Source organism: Rutidosis leptorrhynchoides, chromosome 3, assembly GCF_046630445.1.
Source record: "Rutidosis leptorrhynchoides isolate AG116_Rl617_1_P2 chromosome 3, CSIRO_AGI_Rlap_v1, whole genome shotgun sequence".
NCBI classification, from domain to species: Eukaryota; Viridiplantae; Streptophyta; class Magnoliopsida; order Asterales; family Asteraceae; genus Rutidosis; species Rutidosis leptorrhynchoides.
This window is the reverse complement of record NC_092335.1, coordinates 538,538,982-538,549,211: the sequence shown is the minus strand read 5'-3', so window position 1 is coordinate 538,549,211 and position 10,230 is coordinate 538,538,982.

The following is a 10,230-nucleotide window of genomic DNA, read 5'->3' as shown; positions in this document are numbered from 1 at the left end:
TCACAAATATTATTATTATTAACATATATCAAACTTTTGATTTTAAATATAATACTAAACATATATATAGATATATAGATATACTAATGAAACTAAATGTATAGATATTAATTATTTTAATTATATATACACAATAAATATATATAACATATAAGTTAAGATATAACGTATATAAATAAAGAATATGTTTCTAAATGAAATTTGGAATAAATTCTATATAACTACAAAAATATAAATATTATATGACTAATAAATGAAATTATGTGACTTCCTTTATATATTTTAATAGATATACATTTGTTATAGGTTCGTCAATCCGAGGCCAACCTTGCATTGTTCAGTTCAGTCGTATGAATATTTTTACTACAAAATATTGGATTGTGAGTTTCATTTGCCCTTTTTACTCTTTACGTTTTTGGGCTGAGAATACATGTAAATGCTTTATTAACTGTTTTACAATATTTATATGCGTGAGTTTCATTACTCCCCTTTTAAACGTTTTTGCAATATATATTTTTGGGACTGAGAATGCATGCGCTTTTATAAATGTTTTACGAAATAGACACAAGTAATCAAAACTACATTATATGGTTGAATGATCGAAATCGAATATACCCCTTTTTATTAAGTCTGGTAATCTAAGAATTAGAGAACAGACACCCTAATTGACGCGAACTCTAAAGATAGATCTATCGGGCCCAACAAGTCCCATCCAAAGTACCGGATGCTTTAGTACTTCGAAATTTATATCATGTCCGAAGGAGGATCCCGGAATGATGGGGATATTCTTATATGTATATTGTGAATGTCGGTTACCAGGTGTTCAATCCATATGAATGATTATTTTTATCTCTATGCATGGGACGTATATTTATGAGAAATGAAAATATTGTGGTCTATTTAAATGATGGAAATGATTACTTATGTTAAACTAATGAACTCACCAACCTTTTGGTTGACACTTGAAAGCATGTTTATTCTCAGGTATGAAAGAAGTCTTCCGCTGTGAAATTGCACATTTTAAAGATATTACTTGGAGTCATTCATGACATATTTCAAAAGAAGTTGCATTCGAGTCGTTGAGTTCATCAAGATTATTATTAATTCAATTATAGTTAGATATATTATAAAATGGTATGCATGCCGTTAACTTTTGATGTAATGAAAGATTGTCTTTTCAAAAAAGAATGCAATGTTTGTAAAATGTATCATATAGAGGTCAAGTACCTCGCGATGTAATCAACTGTTGTGAATTATTTATAATCGATATGGACTTCGTCCGGATGGATTAGGCCGGGTCGCTTCAGTTGGTATCAGAGCGGTGGTCTTAGAGAACCAGGTCTTGCATTAGTGTGTCTAACTGATAGTCGTTAGGATGCATTAGTAAGTCTGGACTTCGACCGTGTCTGCATGTCAAAAGTTTTGCTTATCATTTTGTGTCGAAAATCATCTGCTTATCATCCTTAGGAAATTACCTGCTTATCATTCTTAGTCAAGACATGTCTTACTGCCTCTATTGCATAGACAGTGTATAGATAAATTCATATCTTAGCGTATCTGTTATTGTTACCATTGCCTGACAGCTTCAGTAGATTCCTCTGTAACTTATGGGATTTTAGTATTATATATGCATATGTAAATTATGTATTGCAGGGTACTAATCTACATCCTATAATCTATTTCTTATCGAAAATCCTTTGTCTGATCGTACGAGATGAATCCCTCAACCAGTTCGAGTCCTTCAGATTCCGATAGCTAATCCGATAGTTATTCCGACAACTATTCCGATATGGATTTCCACTCGAACTCCGAAAGCAGTGTAACCGGAATGGAGTAACCAATCAGCCATCTCTAATTCATCTGATGGGTTCGTAGTCGACTAAATCGATGGAGACGAGAAAAAAAGCGACCCTTTCCACCCACCAACTTGCACTCTTGGCAAAGAACCTGAAGCACTTACCGGCGAACCTATTCGAAACACCATTCTCATATTCATTTCCAGAGTATCTCGCCACGATTATATTCTATCTAAAATTTTAAACCTTATTCGTCCACTAGTTCCGACCGACAATCATCCCAGAATAATAGAAGAAGTTAGCGAACTTCGCGCTCGAGTAATCAATTTGGAAAATATGGTGCAAAATCTACCAGCTTCAGCAACATCACCGGCACCAACAGTACCATCAATAACAGCACCAGTACCATCAACAATCCATGCCTCAACATCTCATCTTGTACCTCGAGTATAATTAGCATTCTACATATCATTCTACATCAACTATCTTCGTCCTTCATGGTGATTATGTAATCTCTAATGTTTTAGAGATTATGTACTCTAGTTCTAGCCGTAAATCTGATGAGTTTAATATCACATTGACTCAGTAAATCCATAATTACGTCTGAAGGAAATATATATGTATATATGTTTTCATAAAGATTGTAATTAAAATTTTTATTGTACAAACTGTTAATGGCGAAAATATTTTAACGGGTAGGTAATACCCAAGGAATATATAGATTTCGCATTAATAAGTTATATAGTACATTCTTCGAATCTGATTCGACAGTCATTTACTATCCTATTTATACTCACCGATATACGTGTCTGTTCACCGCAGAATAACCATTTTTATTCAATTTCATATTTGGATTTTGATCTATAAGAATCCAACAAGTGGCATAGTGAAGAAGACATTGGACAAAAATAAAAATTTGTTAGAAACAAACAAATTAACTATGAGAAATTTTATTAAGAATCTACGCTAACGAAATCCTAGCTAACTGTTCCTAGCTAACCGTTAATTCCGTATTACATTTTTATTATCGCAATTTATTTATCGCAATTTAATTATCGCAATTTACATTCTCGCAATTTTATTTATCGTCATTTAATTTCTGTTATTTATTTTTACGCACTTTAAATATCGGGTCACGTATACAAGGTTTTGACATATCATATCGACACACACATATATATATACATATATATATATATATATATATATATATATATATATATATATATATATATATATATATATATATATATATATATATATATATATATATATTATTTGGAATAACCATAGACACTCTATATGCAGTAATGATCGAGTTCTCTATACAGGGTTGAGGTTGATTCTATAATAATATATATACTTTGAGTTGTGATTGAGTCTGAGACGAATACGGGTCACGATATTTATTAATTAATTCGAATATTATATATTAAGTTATATATGAATTATTGGACTGTTATTTGTGGACTGCCGACATTGGACAATTAAAATGAATTAAAATATTGATTATAACATATGAAACTAAACAATTCTTCAAGTTTGCCACTTGATTTTATCTTAAACCTCATTGTATCTTGACGATTACAATCTGCGTTCAAACCTTTCATGATTCTAGAAAACACCTCAATCGAGAGAATGAACCAACCGCACTTCATCTACGGAAGGAAAGATTTATGTATATAGTATTGCACCTGAGAAACACTCGGTAACTGAGTAAAAGTTTAACACGTAGCCGCGTCAGATCCTTTGGCATTTATTAGCAAAAATAACTTTGCGATCCCTTTTCAAAGTAGCCAATTTTGTCACAGCTCCAGCAAATCAACTTCGACTTTTCATTCGAAATAACCTTATTATAACCTTGATATATATGCGTGCTATTTTATTGTTACCGGGGAACCTTTTAGATTCCACCATATTACCATCAGCGTTTAATCATCTAAAAACACAATTCTCCTAAAACCACCTCGGATTGATAACCGATGATTCAGATATCGTAGCATTAAATGCAGAGGAAACAGAAAAATTGTAGATGGTCTAAACGGCCAAAAGTTTGATGATAAAGAAGGGAGTGTTAGGAACGCTCGATAGAAAATTTGGTACTGAAAAATATATTGAGCAAACCATGAAGGAGACCAAGGTCAAATACAAGTAACATACCATATGTTCAAAGAATCCAAGTAATTCTGGATCCGATGAAACCTTCAACGAATATCTTGCTCCGTACGCATGTTAAAATCTTGTGAAAAATCTTTCTCCATCAACCATCGAACTTAGAAATTCCAAAATATCATCATAAATATCTTCGATATTTATGAGGATATTTTCATAAATATTCTTGTCCGAAATTATTTATCTCTTCCTGCTATCTATATTACATCATAAAGGAAACTACTTAGTTTCTAAATTTCTTTAAAATTTGAGTTTGAATTATGAATGATTTTGAAGTAGTGTTGGAAATTGATGCATGAGTTAGTATAATATAATGACACTTGATCAACGTGATTATATTACAGTAAGTCATGCTGAGTTTCTAAATGGAACATGATGATTCACAGATTATAATGTCATCATGTGCCATGTTACATAACTCTATCATTCTGCTTAACTTCAGAACATATCAAGAAAATATATTCTTGATAGTTCTATTCTCAGTAATTATGGTAATTTGACAAATCAAATCGTGCTATTACGTTCTTTCTTGTTTAGAACATTAAGTTCATTCGAAACTACATACTTATGAATTCTGGACCATTACTCGCTTTACTAGAGGTCGAGAAGAGAATAAAAAGGCAAAAGAGCTTCAAAATATAAAAAAAAAAATATAAAGCCCAATAACAACACGGAGATTACAAACCGTGGATATTAATACGAATAGCAATATAAAGACACGGTATAATTAAGAATAGTATCATCCTAAGATAATAGTAGAAGTAAACAGATTCTTCTGGTGGAAGATTGAAAAGAAGGATGACAGGAATGATAATTAGGAAAATATCAAGGATTAGAACGGGATTAAGCATTTTTCACAATCTTTTGGATGTATGAACTAAGAAAGAAAGTATAGGAATGATGAGAATAATGGAACGGAAGAGCTTAATTTATAATGGAAATATCAGACAGAGTAATCAAGGCGGATCACCGTATTTAATTATAGAGATCTTAATTTCCTTGTTCACCGAAAAATCAAATCTTTTATATTTCGAAGATTTTCTTTTAAAACCCTTGAATTCCGGAATTCAATCACGACTACGTCAAAAGTTAGGAAAATCTCCATTTCTTCATCTCGATCTTTTGTAATAGCTTCATTCATACGCTTCGATTAATCGAATCATTTTATCCATATTACTCAATGATGATAAAACTCTATTTATCAACTCATATTCGTCATGAAAACATTTTTATTGTTAACCATGACCACCTTACTCAAATTTCGGGACGAAATTTCTTTAACGGGTAGGTACTGTGACGATCGGGAATTTCCGACCAAATTTAAACTTAATCTTTATATGTTTCCGACACGATAAGCAAAGTATGTAATGTTGAGTCTAGAAAATTTTGAAACGATGTTCATATATTCATTTGACCTTCGACTGCTCTCGACGATTCACGAAACAATTAAGTGCAAATAGATATGTGTGTATGTATATATAAATAATAATTCGAAATATAATTTGAAGTATTATATGTTGTTGTTATTAAAAATTAATAAAATAAATATAGGATATTTTTATAAGGTGGCTGCTACACTAGTTTGAACACTGTTTTTGCACGTTTAATTAACTTACAAATTATAATATTATATATTTCTCTTACTCTTCTTCTTTCTCTATATACGTATGCATATGATAAGCAACACACACCCACCACATCAAATTATAAAGTGATGTACTGTTCTTTCTTTAAAAAATTGCAATTTCTATTTCATTTCAATTCAATTCACATCATTCTTTTATCAAGAGTATATAATATATATTATTATATTTAATACTATATTATATATCTATCTAATTTGAATATTGTATGCTTAAAACACTAGAAATTGTATTGAATGTGAACTGGCGTGAGACTATTGTTTTGTCCACAATTTGTCCCATGTGCTAGTCTCCGACTAACACCATAAAATTCGAACAACAAATATAAGAGACAAACACCAATATCTTTTTCTGTTACCTACCCATATCTATCACCATCTACCTTTAGTTAAATATCTTCATCTTTTCTGACAATCATTTCCCTTCTAATTCTGGTCGTATTCCAAAAACTTGTTCCACTTGATTTAGATTATTATTATTATTTTATTATTATAATTGAAGATAATTGATAAGTATGGGTGTATACATATATTCTTTATCCTGGTAAACACTCATAACCCATTAACACCACCACAAACTTTATTGTCTTGAGCACTATAAATTATCAAGTTTCCTGCATATTTGTATCCACCTACATGTGAACAAGCTACACCTTTTATCTCGACTACTATGAGAACATACAAATATGAGTGAACCTATCATCGTCTCTTGAACTCCAGTAGACTATTGTTTTCTATCAACAAATACACCACACATACACGATTATGGAACTAATCAAGCCATCACCATTCTTAATTGATTACCAAACCATCACCCTTTCATCACCTATCGTTGGCTACCACTATTGCAAATTTCTATTATGCTCGTCGACCATCACCATATATTACTTGCTGCACATAAACCATCGTGTTCCTGTTTTTGTTTCAAGCAACCGAAACCAATTATCCTCACCTACTCTCTCTCATCACTCCCGCTATATATATTTTTTGTGAACCATCAAGACCACCACGGTTAACCACCTACTATTTATGTTTCTGTCCCAACCGTCGCCACCAACAACTAGTCATCATTGTTTCTGTTACTACCACACCGTTGTTAAGCTACTGCAGCTATTTTTTTTTTACAACTGTCGCTAACCACCATGATCTCTCTCTCAACCTCTCACTCCTCTTAGCGATTGTAAACCACCACCATTATAATCCATATCACCGCCACACAACCACCACATATCACGCTATTGTTGTTACTAATTTGCTGTTATTTGAAGACCACCCAACAAAACACTCGGCTGCACTATGCTGCCGCTACAGTTTATTTTTTTTATTTATTTTTGGTTTGTTTATTTGACAAACATCCACTATCAATAAAGAAGAGGTGATAGCTGTAAAAGGCACGAATATTATAATGATAGGAGGAGTCATTATTGACTGCTACTTTTATGTGTATAAAAAAAAAGGGAAACCATAACCTTTATATATAAATGGCGGGCTGTTTTCCTAAATCCAAAATAATCACATAACTGGGCTTGGGTACAATTTTTGGGCCGATTACTTTTATCATTTGCACATGGGCTTAATAAATTGATAGTTAGGCTTTTGAAGTTGGGCAATTATCCTTCTTGTTGCCATCGAGACTTAGCTATGTTTCCTGATGGAAACGATTTATTGATGATGATAGTTGATGAAAATAATGGTGATTATTTGATGATACGTGACTAGTACAGATGATGATAATGTGAGGAATCGAAGATGATGATGGTGTCATGAAATGATAAGGTTATGATTTTGTTATGATATCATGCTAGTTTAATTTAATGAGGATAATGATGATAGTTTAGGTTAAGGATAGTAATGATGCACGAAGGTGATGATTAAACAAAGATGGCGATTAAGTAATGATAGTAGAGATAAAGATAAAATGTTAATGAAGATGTTAATTAACAAAAATAATTAAGATAATGATACATAATATGATTTGATAATGATAATGGGTTTATCCTGAGGAGAAGAAGGAGAAGAACGCAGAAATATTGATTATATAGTTGTGGTTTGTGAATTATAGCAGAAAAGCGAGATAGATCAGATGGTTAGTAGTGTGAGTCTGGAACGGAAGGTTGTAGTTTCGAGCCCGGGAAGCGGTGTTTATTATTTTTAAAGCTCGTTACTCTAAGGTAGTATTTTTATTATTATTATTAATTTTATTATTATTATTATTGTTATTATTATTATTATTTTCATTATTAGTATTGTTATTAGTAAAAATATTATTATTATTATTACTATCATTAACATTATTATTATCACAAATATTATTATTATTAACATATATCAAACTTTTGATTTTAAATATAATACTAAACATATATATAGATATACTAATGAAACTAAATGTATAGATATTAATTATTTTAATTATATATACAAAATAAATATATATAACATATAAGTTAAGATATAACGTATATAAATAAAGAATATGTTTCTAAATGAAATTTGGAATAAATTCTATATAACTACAAAAATATAAATATTATATGACTAATAAATGAAATTATGTGACTTCCTTTATATATTTTAATAGATATACATTTGTTATAGGTTCGTCAATCCGAGGCCAACCTTGCATTGTTCAGTTCAGTCGTATGAATATTTTTACTACAAAATATTGGATTGTGAGTTTCATTTGCCCTTTTTACTCTTTACGTTTTTGGGCTGAGAATACATGCAAATGCTTTATTAACTGTTTTACAATATTTATATGCGTGAGTTTCATTACTCCCCTTTTAAACGTTTTTGCAATATATATTTTTGGGACTGAGAATGCATGCGCTTTTATAAATGTTTTACGAAATAGACACAAGTAATCGAAACTACATTATATGGTTGAATGATCGAAATCGAATATGCCCCTTTTTATTAAGTCTGGTAATCTAAGAATTAGGGAACAGACACCCTAATTGACGCGAACTCTAAAGATAGATCTATCGGGCCCAACAAGCCCCATCCAAAGTACCGGATGCTTTAGTACTTCGAAATTTATATCATGTCCGAAGGAGGATCCCGGAATGATGGGGATATTCTTATATGTATATTGTGAATGTCGGTTACCAGGTGTTCAATCCATATGAATGATTATTTTTATCTCTATGCATGGGACGTATATTTATGAGAAATGAAAATCTTGTGGTCTATTAAAATGATGGAAATGATTACTTATGTTAAACTAATGAACTCACCAACCTTTTGGTTGACACTTGAAAGCATGTTTATTCTCAGGTATGAAAGAAGTCTTCCGCTGTGAAATTGCTCATTTTAAAGATATTACTTGGAGTCATTCATGACATATTTCAAAAGACGTTGCATTCGAGTCGTTGAGTTCATCAAGATTATTATTAAGTCAATTATAGTTAGATATATTATAAAATGGTATGCATGCCGTCAACTTTCGATGTAATGAAAGATTGTCTTTTCAAAAAAGAATGCAATGTTTGTAAAATGTATCATATAGAGGTCAAGTACCTCACGATGTAATCAAATGTTTTGAATCATTTATAATCGATATGGACTTCGTCCGGATGGATTAGGTCGGGTCACTTCAGATACGATACTATTTGGGTTATTGTTGACCGCCTCACCAAATCTGCACACTTCCTAGCGATGAAGGAAACTGATACAATGGAAAGACTTGCTCAGCTATACATCAAGGAGGTTGTATCTCATCATGGTGTACCTTTATCGATCATCTCCGATCGCGATCCCCGTTTTGCTTCTAAATTTTGGCGTTCTTTGCAAGAAGCCATGGGAACCCGTCTTGACATGAGTACTGCTTATCATCCTCAGACTGACGGGCAAAGTGAACGAACGATTCAGACCTTGGAGGACATGCTGCGTGCATGTGTTATCGATTTTGGAAAGGCCTGGGAAAGGCATTTATCACTCGCCGAATTCTCGTACAACAACAGTTATCACTCTAGCATTAATGCTGCACCTTTTGAAGCATTGTATGGCCGTAAGTGCTGATCTCCTATTTGTTGGACCGAAGTAGGCGAAAAGTAAATCACCGGACCCGAGGTAGTCCATGAAACCACGGAGAAGATTGCTCAGATTCAAGCTAGACTTAAGACTGCCCGTGATCGCCAAAAGAGTTATGCCGATCTTAAATGAAAAGACTTTGAATTCAACGTTGGTGATCGTGTAATGTTGAAGGTTGCACCTTGGAAGGGTGTGATTCGCTTTGGAAAATGTGGAAAGTTAAACCCACGATACATTGGTCCTTTTGAAATCTTGGAACGTGTTGGACCCGTTGCTTACCGTTTGGATCTGCCAGCACAATTGAGCTCAGTTCATCCTACCTTCCATGTGTCGAACTTGAAGAAGTGTCTTGCTGCACCTGAACTTATCATACCACTTGAGGAACTCACGATTGACGACAAACTTCACTTTATGGAAGAACCAGTTGAGATTATGGATCGTGAGATCAAAACATTGAAACACCCCAACAAGATTCCGATCGTCTGAGTGCGATGGAATGCCAAACGAGGACCTGAGTTTACTTGGGAGCGAGAGGATCAAATGATGCGGAAGTATCCCCACCTTTTCCCGACTCCTCCATCTACCTCA